This window comes from Arvicanthis niloticus, unplaced genomic scaffold (assembly GCF_011762505.2).
Source record: "Arvicanthis niloticus isolate mArvNil1 unplaced genomic scaffold, mArvNil1.pat.X pat_scaffold_564_arrow_ctg1, whole genome shotgun sequence".
NCBI classification, from domain to species: domain Eukaryota; kingdom Metazoa; phylum Chordata; class Mammalia; order Rodentia; family Muridae; genus Arvicanthis; species Arvicanthis niloticus.
Genome location: NW_023046189.1, coordinates 53,551 through 67,257, shown reverse-complemented (window position 1 = coordinate 67,257; position 13,707 = coordinate 53,551). Strand labels below are relative to the sequence as shown.

Below are 13,707 nucleotides of genomic sequence, written 5' to 3'. Positions count from 1 at the left end.
CTAGACCCTGTTGACTGACCCAAATGGGTCAGGTCACTTGACCCCAAACATGGGGCAAGCACGGAGTCCGTGTGAGCAGGGACACTTCAACCTTTTACTAGAAGACTATATAAGGGACATGGATGAAGAAAAGTTTTTGCTCTTTGTCTGTTTTAGAGCCCATTTCTTCAGAATTCCAGGGATATACAGAAGGCCGCCTGAGACACACAGCCTTTGAAACAGAGCAACTATTAGATTCTTGGACTTAAACAATTCAGAGTTGGCAATGGTTGGATTACTTGAACTGTGGCCTGAAATTCTTCTCTCTTGCTTTCAATCTCTCACTCTGTCTCTCTTGCTCTCTCTTTCTTTTCCCCTACTGGGTTGCCTTGTCCAACTTGATATGAGACTTTGTACTAAATTAGGCTAAGATCAGTGAGTGAATATCCCTGGGAGGCCTCCTGAATTACCTGAAGGGAAATGAAAGAGGAGTGTACCAGGGGAGAGAAATAGGGTAGAAAATGGGAGGAGTGAAGAGACAGGGTCAGGTGAAGAGGGCCAGCCCAGGGGGTCTAGGTCCATGTTAAGAACTGGACACAGTGAAGAGGAGGGACAGAGGGATTAGAGATAGTTGTGGAGTGGAATGAGAAATTGGAATGTGTTTGTAGAAGATGCCCTACCTGGAATTCTTAAGGCCTAGCCTTCCTGGCCTATGGTCTGGAGGGAATTCCCCCTGAATTGGAAGCTTGAACACAGCAATCAGGAGGAAAGAGGGGTTAGGGGATACTGTTTCAAGGGGGCAAGTGAGGTGACTTTTATTGACTGCTTCTACTTTATTAGGAGTTATGTCTGTTTAGTTGACTATCTGACTTTGATTTTGCCTTGATAAGGGTTACATATCCAGAAAAATTTCAAGTTAATTTTAGATTTTCCAATGTCCTGAAGCAGTTTTGAGAAGTGTGTCCCTGTGAATCTCTAGATTTTCTCCATATCTGTTGTTAATGTCTCACCTTTAATTCCAGATAAGGTGAATTGTATATTTTGTCTCTGCACTTATGTTAGTTTGGAATTGGAATTATTAATTTGTTGATTTTCTCAAAGAACCAACTACTATTTCATTTATTCTTTGGAATTTTAAATTCTTCACTTCCTGAATTTTCTCAGTATTTGTTTTCTTATCAATTCTCTTTCTATTTTTAGGCCTTAACAAATTTGTACTTTTTCTTCCACTGTTTGTTTTGTTTTCCTGGATCTCTTTAATGGATTTCTTTCTTTCCTCACACTATTGTATGTACTTTATGAATTTGTTAAAGGAATCTCTTCATTCTCTCCTGAATCACCTCTATCACCTTCATACAGATTATTTAAAGTCTTTCCTTGTGCTTCAGCCCTGTTGGAATGTTCAGGGAGTGCTGTGTAAGGATAGCTGGACTCTAGTGTAGACATAATGCCCTGGCTGTTAGTGATTGTGTTGTTTGTGCTAGCATCTAAGATGCTGGCATTGCAATGGTTAAAGCTTTAGATCTAATTTCTACATTTGTCTGTGTTGAGTATCAGTTCTGTTTCCTTTCTCTTCTGTTTCCTCCTCTGGATATTTGAAGAGTGTGATTGCTGTATGTTGTCTTAGTTAGGATTTTATTGCTGTGAAGAGACATCATGACCAAAAGCAACTCTTATAAAGGTAAACATTTAGTTGGGGCTAGCTTGACATTTTGGAGATTCAGTCCATTGTTACCATGTGGGAAGCCTGTCATCATGCAGTCAGGCTTGGTTCTGGAAGGTCCAAAAGCTCTACATCTTGATCAAAGGAGACTCTAACCTAGATCCATGTGCCCAAGCTTGAACATGCCCCCTTGGTTGGCTCTATTACATCTTTCACTGTTTTGGCTTGGGTGTCTTGGAATTTATTCTGTAAACTGTTCTTGAACTCAGAGATCAACATGCATTTCCTAATGCTGCACTTAAAGACCTGTACTACTAGGCCTGGTCCTAATCTTCTCTTTACACTTTTATGAAATCTTTATGAATTCTGATTGTACTTCATTCTGTATGTAGTCATGTTGGGAATTGAAAACAGCCAATCATTGCTGTCAGGCAGGAATTTTTCTTGGACCTTATTGGTTTTGCCACTGGTGGTTCTAGGTTTCTGGGTTTAGGGAGGTGACATTTAGGATGGGGATAGTTCAGAAGTATAATGGGGTTCACAGGAGGGAAGAGATTACACCAGATTCTGCTTATTTTGTCTCCTTGCAATTGGGGGAGACAATAAAAAGTGGTTACCCCAGAAGGATTGCTACAGAGTTGGGGATTATACTGGTAGGTGCAAATAAACAAGAACTGAAGGAGAGGGGAAGATCTACAGGCAGCTTCCATGCTTCCCTGTCAGGATTGGTCAGTGACTTATCAGTGAGTACATGCTGGAGTTAGGGGCTAGAATACAGCAAGGAGTGAGGGGGAGGGAGATTAAAATAGGAATTGTCTGTGGGACTCACAGCAGATGTAGGCAGTCAGAAAGGAAGGATACACATAGTGTTAACATATAACTCTATAGATGAGCCTAGGTGATTGAAGGTTGGATGGAGAAGAAAGTAATGAAGTTATTTGTTTCCATAACTGTTTCTATCTCCTGTTCTTTTCCTGTGTTGTTCATGAATGCCTGCTGGGGTTGGAGGGTGAGATGATGGTATGATTTGGGGGAAGAAAGAACATGGAAAAATTTTCTTTGTGATGCATTGGGCTTGGTGCTATAAGGAAAAAACCAGCAGAGCAGATTTCCTGTAATAAAGCTGGAAATGAAAAGGGGAAGTTGTCAGTGGGGGAGCAAAGAGAGAGGTGTGGATCTACTTGCATCCTTCTGTTACCATGGAAAGATTGGTACTGGTGTTAGTGGTGGTGCAAGCCTGGCTAGAAGGCTGAGAAAGAGCAAAGAGTGGGGGGATGGAGGTTAGAAAGAGAAGATCTGTGGGATCCACAGGATATGTGAAGAATGGGCAGTGAAGACTCTCACAGGAAGTATGCTACAGAGGTGAGGTTGAGATAGTGGGATTGAGTCTGAAGTAGGAGAAGATCAGTAAGCAGTCTTCCTGGTGTGCTGGCAGGCATGGACTGGATCTATGGTTCTCAACCTGTGGGTTCCTATTCTCTTCGACACCCTAATGACACATTCATATATGTTGAATATCAGATAGCCTGTGTATCAGCTTTCTACAATATGGTTCTTAACAGTAGCAACATTGTAGTTGTTGAGTTGCCTCAAGTACTTTAATGGTTTTGGTTGATAATAACATGAAGAACTGTATTAAGGGGGCACAGCATTAGGAAGTTTGAGATCTACTGGCTTGGGGAGTATGAATCTACCATGAATCAATCCCTAGTAACATTTTCAAACACATGTTGCGGTAAATCTCTTGCCCATAGGGAGTCCATATAATAACGACACAAGTCAATAAGTATCAAATGAATGCTGCATGCCTAGATTGGGCAGATTTACCATTAAACTACACTATTTTCCCGGCTAAGAGAGCTCTTAACAACTTGCGGTTTCCTAGGTGGTCTTCGTCTTCTCTCTCTCCACCAACTGCCCTCTAGCTTCGACCAACTGCCAACTCCGCGCCACGCTGCCTTCTCTCCTCTCGTCTTCCCCTCTTTTCCTGCCTCTGGCTCCTCCCACTCCTCTTCTACTGCCCAATCACTGGCTGTAGCCTTTATTTAACAAATTTGATTGGACAGAAGGTTTACAAGATTCACTCCTCCGCAGCCCCTCCCAGGAGTGGAGTTACCATGACAACAAGAGGCTAGGGCTATCCACCACATTTCCCCCTTTTTGTCCAATAATAATTTTTTTTTCTTTTCACATATTAATTGAACACTAACTATATTACCGTGTTGTGTTTGTTAAAGTACAAGATAAACCTAACACCCAGTCCATCATTTTTGTTAACTAAATAGAACCTTTGCCATCTCTTTCAATTAAAAAACTTAGTTCTGAACCTGGCCTATGTCCTGTCTTCAAAATGAATAGCATCTGAAAATCATCTTCTCAAAGTAAATAGCCTGGGTTGGCTGTGAGATTATAAATCTTCAACCCCATCAGAAATCCAGGATGACTAGTTAATTAAAGATATGGGAAGCACAAAGCATGGCTTCTAAAACTCAGCCAATTTAAATAGACCACTGAACATCTAGACAGTTCCTTATTTCAAAACGTTGGAGCATCTGGTCTTCAGCCTTCTGGCCCAGGAATCATCTGACAGACCTAGTAATGCAGAATTACTAAGGGCTGATTACTCTGTCTTGGCAGATATAATCAGTCGACTATTCTGCAAGTGTGTTTCTTTTTTGCACACTATTTTGTCTGTAGATTAAAAGAGGCAATTCTTGCCTAGTGGCTGTCATACCACAACTGGTGTAACTCCAAAGATGCTCAATTTCTTCTTAGAATCCAAGACTGGGAAGCTGTCAGGATCAGATAGGTCTCCAATAAAATAAATGTTTATATCAGAATGTTTGTAATGTCAATTCTATGGATTTCTGACGTTTTTGAAAATCAACTATGTAAGGCAATCTGAACAGTTGTCTGTTAATTCCTTTCCACTAATTTTTTTTTTTTTATTAAAAAGGACTGGGTCTAAGCCTTGTATTTCTAAATAATATATATAGGTACAATGCCTACATGAGAGTAATATATTAATCCCACTTTTGTATTAATAAGAAACTTATGCCAGTGAAAATCCTAAATTTGTATAAAATAAATTCCATATCAATGTAAGAGATTATAATTTCAACCTTGTAACTATCATAAAGATTTCTTACCAATGTAAGATATACCTATTTTTTTTTAAACTGGGTCTAAGCTTTGTATTTCTGTATGAGTTATACAGGCACAATGCCTATATAAGAGTAAAATATTAATCCCACTTAATTCCTGAGATTTAGCTCTCTAATTCCCTTCCTGTCTGAAGCTACATTTGTAAAGTATTCCTTAAATTACAACACATGTATAATTTACAAAGTAACCAGAACAATCCACCCCAACATAAGGAACTGGGGCGATGATCTCCTTTTGTCTGCTTCCAGCTGAATTGGGGCGAAGAATTCCCATCTGGGGGCCCAAAGGGAAACAGGAAAATTGGCTTAGTCAAAGGAGAGCTAGCTGGCATCATTTGCCTTGAAGTCACTGTGTACTGAGAAAGTTCATAGCAAAGCTGACACCATAACTGTTACAGTCAGAAAGGTTGGACAGGCAAGCTAGATGTTCTGGAAAAGTTCTGGAAGCAAGTCCTTAAAAGAAGAGGCTTCGATGCAGTTGCAGTAGAATCAAGCACGAAGCTGGAATAGGAGGTCCTAGAGACTCAGAATCCCTGAGTATAAATCATGCCAGGGCTGAGTTTCTCTTCTTTCATCCTGTAACATATAAAACTTAAAAGCAACAGGTAGTTTTATAAAAACATTCACATGGAACATGTAGGGCACACAGCTTTGTCAATGAAGATCAATAAAGAAAGGCCAGTGCCCTCTTCAGGTTAGTTTGATTACTTAATCAAACTATATATAACTTATATACATGCCCTCATAAAGGATGGCATGTATTAGGTCATGAGAAATTATTACCCAATTAAATGTTCTTGGCTTTGTATTGACATTTTAGTCCTAGCCAGTTAAGTCCATATAAGAGACATAACACCATATATACATCACCCATTTGGTTGGTTGAGTTAGTCTCCCTTTTCTTCTGTGTCGACTAGTGCTTCAGGGGGTCTTCCTTTGTCATTTCTGATCTTTATCATTTTGGAAGGAACCCACAGCTTTTCTTTTCCTGTGGAAACATAAACATAACCTCTCCCCCAGCGTAACACATTTCCCACTTTCCATTCTGACATCATAATATCCTTAATATAAACAGGTTGATTTAGTTCAGAAGTTTTTTCCACAATCCAATGTCTCTCAGCAGCTGTGGAGTTTTGTTCATTAGCATTTAAAAAATTTAGAGTTAATAAAGCACTATGTAATCTATCTTTGGGGGTTCTTATTGATCCCTTTTGCCTATTAAGCATCTCTTTTAGAGTTCGATTGGATCTCTCCACAACTGCTTGTCCCGTAGGATTATGTGATATGCCTGTAACATGTTTTATATTATAATATGTAAAAAACTTCTCCATCTTATTAGAGGTATATGCTGGACCATTGTCTGTTTTAATTTGTATGGGTATTCCCATAATGGCCATGACTTCTAACAAATGTGTAATTACAGAATCAGCCTTTTCTGATGCTAATGCAGTTGCCCATTGAAATCCTGAATATGTGTCTATAGTATGGTGCACATATTTCAGTTTGCCAAACTCTGTAAAATGAAAGACATCCATTTGCCAAATGTCATTTCTTTGAGTACCCTTAGGGTTAGTTCCTGTAGGCAAAGGAGTTTGGTTATATAATGAGCAAGTAGAGCACTGCCTCACAATTTCCTTGGCTTGTTGCCAAGTAATAGAGAACCCTTTCTTTAAACCTTTGCTATTAACATGATGTTTTTTATGAAATTCTGAAGCCTCTAGCACGCTTCCTATCAATAGCTGGTCGATATCATTATTACCTTGTGCTAGAGGGCCTGGCAGACCTGTATGGGATCTTATGTGTGTTATATATATGGGGTTACTTCTATTTCTAATAATTTGTTGTAGTTGAAAAAATAATGAGGTCAATTCAGAATTATCTTGAATAAGTTCAGCAGTCTCTATGTGTAAAACAACCCTTTCGGCATATTGAGAGTCAGTTACTATATTAAGGGATTCTTGAAAATCTGACAATACCATGATAATTGCGTATAATTCAGATTTTTGAACTGACTTATAAGGACTCTCAGCCACCTTACTTATGTCTTCTGATTTATATCCTGCCTTTCCTGATTTACTAGCATCAGTGTAAAATGTAGGGGCTCCAGATATTGGAGTTCCCTTTAAAATACGAGGGATAATCCAATTAGTTCTTTTTATGAACTGAAGCCGCTTGCTTTTAGGATATTTGTTGGTAATCTCTCCCAAAAAGTTACTACATGCTCTTTGCCAATGTTCATCTTGTGCCCATAACGAGGTAATTTCTGCATTAGTAAAAGGTACAACAATTTCAGCCGGGTCTATTCCAACTAATTGTCTAAGTCTCATTTTTCCTTTCAGTATTAATTCAGAAACCTTCTCAACGTAGGTTTTTAACTTTTTACTCTGTTTATGGGCTAAAAATATCCACTCTAGAATATAATCTTCTCTCTGCATAAGAATTCCAGTAGGAGAGTGAGTAGAAGGTAAAATAACTAAGATGCAGGCCATTTTTGGATCAATACGATCTAGATGTGTATCCTGCAGTTTTCTTTCTACCAAGGCTAACTCCTTCTCAGCATCAGGAGTCAATTTCCTAGGACTATTTAAATCTTTATCACCTTGTAAGGTTTGAAATAAATTACTTAGTTCTTGAGTGGTCAAGCCAATTGCTGGTCGCAGCCAGTTTATATCTCCAAGTAGCTTCTGAAAATCATTTAGGGTTCTTAATTGGTTTCTTCTAATTTGTACCTTTTGTGGCTTAACTGTTTGTAGACTTATCTTATACCCTAGATAATTAATAGAATCTCCTCTTTGTATTTTTTCGGGGGCTATTTGCAATCCCCAGCAAGGCAAAATTTTCTTTACTTCATCAAACATTTTTTCCAAGATATTAATATCTGAATCAGCCAACAAAATATCATCCATATAATGATAAATAATTGATATGGGAAACATTTTGCGAATTATCTCCAATGGCTGTTGTACAAAGTATTGACACAAGGTAGGACTATTTACCATTCCTTGTGGTAAGACTTTCCAATGATATCTCTTTACTGGGCAACCTTTATTAAAGGTAGGTACTGAGAAAGCAAACCTTTCCCTATCACATTCATGTAGAGGAATTGTGAAGAAACAATCTTTCAGATCAATCACTATAATGGGCCAATCCTTAGGCAACAAGGAAGGCAATGGGATACCAGGCTGCAAAGAACCCATAGGCTGAATAATCTTATTAATTGCTCTGAGATCTGTCAACATCCTCCATTTGCCAGATTTCTTTTTAACGACAAATACTGGAGAATTCCAAGGACTGGTAGACTCTTCAATATGCTGAGCCTCCAGTTGTTCCTGGACTAGCTGTTCTAATACCTGTAATTTTTCTTTTGTCATAGACCACTGCTCAATCCAAATGGGTTGATTAGACAACCACTTTAGTGATAATGTTGTTGGTGTCTTGGTAGCAATGGCTCTTTGGGGTAGAGCTAAATTGTCGGCCTCTACCATATGTTGTTTATGAACAGCTTGGACAGTGTGAGACTGCCTTAAATAACGTTTCTTAACAAATTTTAAATTTTTATTAGGAGCCTGATGAATTTCATGATTAAACATTGACACTGAGGGGATATTAATCTGGGTTTTCCACTGTTGTAATAGATCTCTTCCCCATAAGTTAATGGCTATATCAGCCACGTATGGCCTCAATTTTCCTAGCTGACCTTCTGGTCCTATACATTTAAGCCACCTGGTGCTTTGTTTTATTTTGGATAAAGTTCCAAGTCCTTGAAACTGGATGTCTACTTCATGAAGTGGCCAACCTTCAGGCCAAGAATTTGGAGAAATAACAGTGACATCTGCTCCAGTGTCAACCATCCCCTCAATCTCAATATTATTCACTAGTATTCTTAGTTTTGGTCTTTGATCTTCTATAGAAGTTTGCCAAAATATTTGCTTTTGACTCCCTGTGAGGCCTTCTGAATTGTCTATAAAACCTTCCTCAGCCTTATCTGGTCTTACAACATTTGTTTTTGAAGCAGTGACATTTAATTTTCCTGGGAAAGAGAAGTCTTTTTGTCTGACATTGGGGCCTGCAAGAGGCCCCCCTGGAAGTTTTTTGGCAGGGTATTGCCCCATCTGTCTGTTGTTGCTCTACATTCCCTGGTCAGATGTCCTTTGCCACATCTTTGACATATTCCAGAAGGTCTAGGCCCCCATTTTGTATTACTTTGATTTGTCCTGTAGTCATTTCTGAGACGACCCCATTTACCACAATTAAAACATTTGAAATCTTGGGTCATCTCTAGGTTTCTAGTTGCAGTTTTTCCTATTACTGACATATCAGCTGAGTGAGATCCAACATCAGCTGTTTTGGCAGGGTATTGCCCCATCTGTCTGTTGTTGCTCTACATTCCCTGGTCAGATGTCGGCCTTTGCCACATCTTTGACATATTCCAGAAGGCCTAGGCCCCCATTTTGTATTATTTTGATTTGTCCTGTAGTCATTTCTGAGACGACCCCATTTACCACAATTAAAACATTTGAAATCTTGGGTCATCTCTAGGTTTCTAGTTGCAGTTTTTCCTATTAATGACATATCAGCTGAGTGAGATCCAACATCAGCTGTGTATCTAATCCATTCATCTATTGATGCTGACCTTGCCCTCAGTGGTCTGATTACTTCCTTGCATTCAGCAGTTGCATTTTCAAAGGCTAAAGACTCAATTATTGCCTTTCTTGCTACTGAATCTGATATACTCCTTTCAACAGCTGAGGTTAGCCTTTGTAAAAAGTCAGGGAAGGTTTCTTTTGGCCCTTGTATGACTTGAGTAAATGGTTCAAGTCTCTTCCCGGATTCTGCAACTTTGTCCCAGGCATTTAAGGCTGACAATCTACACAATGCCAGAGTTTCTTCATCATATACAGCCTGCACCTCTATTTCAGCAAAACGACCTTCACCAAGCAGTTGGTCTACGGAAATCTCTCTTCCTCTGGCTCTATTTTGTCGTGCTATCTCCCTCGCCTCATCTCTCCACCATGCAAACCATTGTAAATTTGCGGCAGGTTCTAATATAGCTCTTGCCATATCTTTCCAGTCTTGGGGGATTATTCTATTTTTAATAGCCCAAGAAGTCAGAATTTGTTTAACAAATGGTGAGTGCATACCAAAATTAGTGACACTCTCCTTAAATTTTCTCAGATCTAACACATCCACAGGTTGCCATTCAAATCCTCATAACCCTGTGGGTAAACAACATTTGGAGGTCTTTGTTGTACCGTAACCGGATAGACCAAGGTGTGTTTTCTAATAACTCTTGGTTGACTTTCTCTATTTACTTCTGCCTTAACCTCAGTATTTTCCTCAGCTGAAATTTTAAATTCCTCCCTTAAGGTTTGTATACATGCTTCATATGTTTTTTTATATTGTAATTGTTTCCATTCCTCATTATTTTCTATCTGTTTCTCCATCTGATCTGTGAGCTGTTGTATGCTCTGTTTGATCATCTTTTCTAGCTCCTGTAACTTCTGTTTTAAGCCCTGCTTCCATTCCTTATTATTTTCTGTCTGTTTATCCATCTGATCTGTGAGCTGTTGCATGCTCTGTTCGATCATGTTTTCTAAGGCAAAGAATTTTTTATCTAGAGCTCTGTCTTTTGAGAAGACATAGAATATCAAAAAAATAAATATAGTAATACTGATAAATAATGAAGTGTTCCCTAAGTTGATTTCTGTCAAACCATTTGAAATATCATCATATAAAGCCCAAAAGATATCCATTGTTTTTGTCATCTTAAGTATCAAAATATGTTTCTTTTTTTTATATTAAAAAATTATCTGGTCTGGAGCCCTCAATTCACTGTTTCTATCTGAACACTACCTCGCAGGCAGCTATTTTCTAGGATCAGCAGTCCCTCGTTACAATTCGTTACTCTAACCTTTCTATTTATCTGTTTGGCTCTCTTGACTCAGAGCAGCCTGCAATTTACTCCTCCCAACCTTAAAACCTTTTACATCTATTTATCTGTGTCTATTCACCTTTTTTTAATTTAATTTTTTAATTTAAATGACCTACTGCTCTGGCTACAATAACTTTTGATTCACTGTTGAATTTTCGGAAGACCCTTCTTTCAGTTTTCACAGGGCAGTGAGCAAGCCCAGCTGTAAGCTGAGTGCTGCTCCTGATCTTGGCCATTGGGGAAGTTTTTGTACTTTGTAACCTTTCTTTTGTTCTTTCATCTCAAGTTAGTTGAGTCCTAAATAATATGTTGGGCGCCAATTTGTTGCGGTAAATCTCTTGCCCATAGGGAGTCCATAGAATAATGACACAAGTCAATAAGTATCAAATGAATGCTGCATGCCTAGATTGGGCAGATTTACCATTAAACTACACTATTTTCCCGGCTAAGAGAGCTCTTAACAACTTGCGGTTTCCTAGGTGGTCTTCGTCTTCTCTCTCTCCACCAACTGCCCTCTAGCTTCGACCAACTGCCAACTCCGCGCCACGCCGCCTTCTCTCCTCTCGTCTTCCCCTCTTTTCCTGCCTCTGGCTCCTCCCACTCCTCTTCTACTGCCCAATCACTGGCTGTAGCCTTTATTTAACAAATTTGATTGGACAGAAGGTTTACAAGATTCACTCCTCCTTCGCAGCCCCTCCCAGGAGTGGAGTTACCATGACAACAAGAGGCTAGGGCTATCCACCACAAACACATAAAATATTTTTGCATGACTTCAACCACCAACATATCTCTTACAGGAGGAGTAGAATCCCTCCACTTTGGTCTACTCTTCTGAGTTGTCATACAGCATGATGATGGAGGTCTCATTTGCCAAAAATAAATTCCAAGAAGAAAGACAGGGTGTTTCTAATACTTTTGGACAGAGAGGGGTCTGTAGAAACATCCACAGCTTAGCTTTGCTGATTGGACTACACATGACTATTCTGAAAATAAACATCTCTGGAAACCACAGACTAATTTCAAAAGTTTATTTCTATTATATTTTATTAGGTTAAGGTTTTGTCTACAGAGCTGTTTGTGGCCCAGGAGACCAGAGGAGGGTCTCAGATGCTCTGGATCACCAGTTACAGATGGTTGAAAGCTTTCCTGTGTGTGCTGGAAACTGAACAAGAGTTCTCTGAGAGAGCAGTAATTGCTTTTGCAGCTGAGTTCTGAGTCCTTAAACAGAAAGTCTTCATTGTCTTTTCTTCTGTGATAAGTAAACATTCAGGTTTTGTTTCTTATCCTCTGGGCCCAGGTTATCTCTTCTACTCAGTCCAATACAGACATGTTTCTCTGAAGAAACTCTGTTGGGCTGTGCTTAGGGCCAGCACATATATTGAATCCTGGTTTCCTAGACACCAGACAAAAATCAAACAAGAACATCAACAGGGTAGATGTCAGGAAGAGAGTCCCAGACTCCAGTGTTGCTTTCCATCCACCCATCATTTGAACATATTACAGGTGTTGTTAATCCTGAGCCACTATGCTGCCTTTTCCCAATTCACTGTAAATGTGCCAGCAATATTGCACTCTAACCAGAATTCATTGGCAACAACACTAGTTGTTACTGTTGGAAGACAGGTGTAGGTCATAGCTAACAAGCCCTCTCACTTTAGGCATTTGTGTGAAGGCTGCAAGAAAGAACACTGCAGAAATCATGAAGTGGAATGCTTCAGCCATGAAGTAGGAATAAGACTCCACCATTGATTTCTACCCCAAAGTCTCAGATGTGAGAAGCATGAAGTGCAGTGAACTTTATAGCCTGAGTCTTCAGCTGCTCTGTGCAGTGGAGGTCAGCCAGGATGAGAATGTGTGCAGCATTCTCCACAGAGAGGTTCCTGCAGAGTGCATCCTCACACATGACCTTCAAGCCCTCTAAGCCATACCTGTCAGCAGCTGCCAGCACACCAGTGGCCAGAAAGTGGCTGTGGAAGTGTGATGCCTTCCTGGGTAGATGAAGCCCATCATCTCCTTGAAGACTTAGGGATCCAGGTCATAGATCTCAATGTGGTTCATTAGTGCTCTCTTTCATTTCATGTTCAAACATGGCTCTGAAAACTGGAGAGCAAGCTGCTCGGATGGCCTTGTGAGCCCTAAATTCATGGCCACCTACCAACAGGCAGCAGTCTGTGAACAGGGAATTCTCCCACAGGTCCCCTAGGTCATGTGTCAACACATGCCTTGGATCCTGGATTGCAGGTGTCATGTTCTATCCAGGAATGCTGAAGAAGGCTTCTACTATGTTCACCTTGCAGCAGAGGATGAGCTGGTCTTCAGGGAGAAGCCAATAGGGATGAGAGAGGAGAAAATCTCAAAGGATGAACTTTTTAACTCCCCAGTGTTGGTTTTTCTGAAAGCTTACCACAGTGGGTCTCTTCATACTCTGATATTTCTCTCCTTTGGCATTTATTATCCACAACTAGAACTTTGCCCAAACTGGGATCTCGGGACAGCTGAGCAACACCAGGTAAACTGACAGGTAATCTTTTCTTTCTTTGTCACCCCTGTTTGGAAGTACTCTCAAACACCATGCTACTTTGTCTTTGTACTCTATTGAGAACACTGGGCTTGTAATCCTTTTCTAAATTCCCTCCATGCAAAATGAAAAGTTAATAATGGTCCACTCATAGCAGAATTTCTGAACAGTGATATGGGCATAGCCCCAGGTTGTGTCTTCCAAATCCCCTGACATTTCTGCTGGAGTTATTTTTGAGGTTAAATTTGATCTGAGAAGAAGTAGAAGTTACTTACACTTCACCCTGTAGGATACAATTATAGATACTCCTTAGATTTTAGTTTCAGTTTCTCCTAAACAGGCCATTCTATGGTGCTGTTTTTCTATGCAATTTTTGCTCTAGGCTTCAATATTTGTTTTACAGGAAACAATACAGACCCATGGTCACTCTAAGTCAGTCTCTCTCTCTCTC

At 39.8% G+C, this 13,707-nt stretch overlaps 1 pseudogene; it reads right to left on the bottom strand.

Annotated features, from left to right (window-relative positions):
- Nucleotides 1–12,337: 12,337 nt before the first annotated feature.
- Nucleotides 12,338–13,472, bottom strand: LOC143433767 (TD and POZ domain-containing protein 5-like; annotated as a pseudogene).
- Between the last annotated feature and the right edge of the window lie 235 nt (nucleotides 13,473–13,707).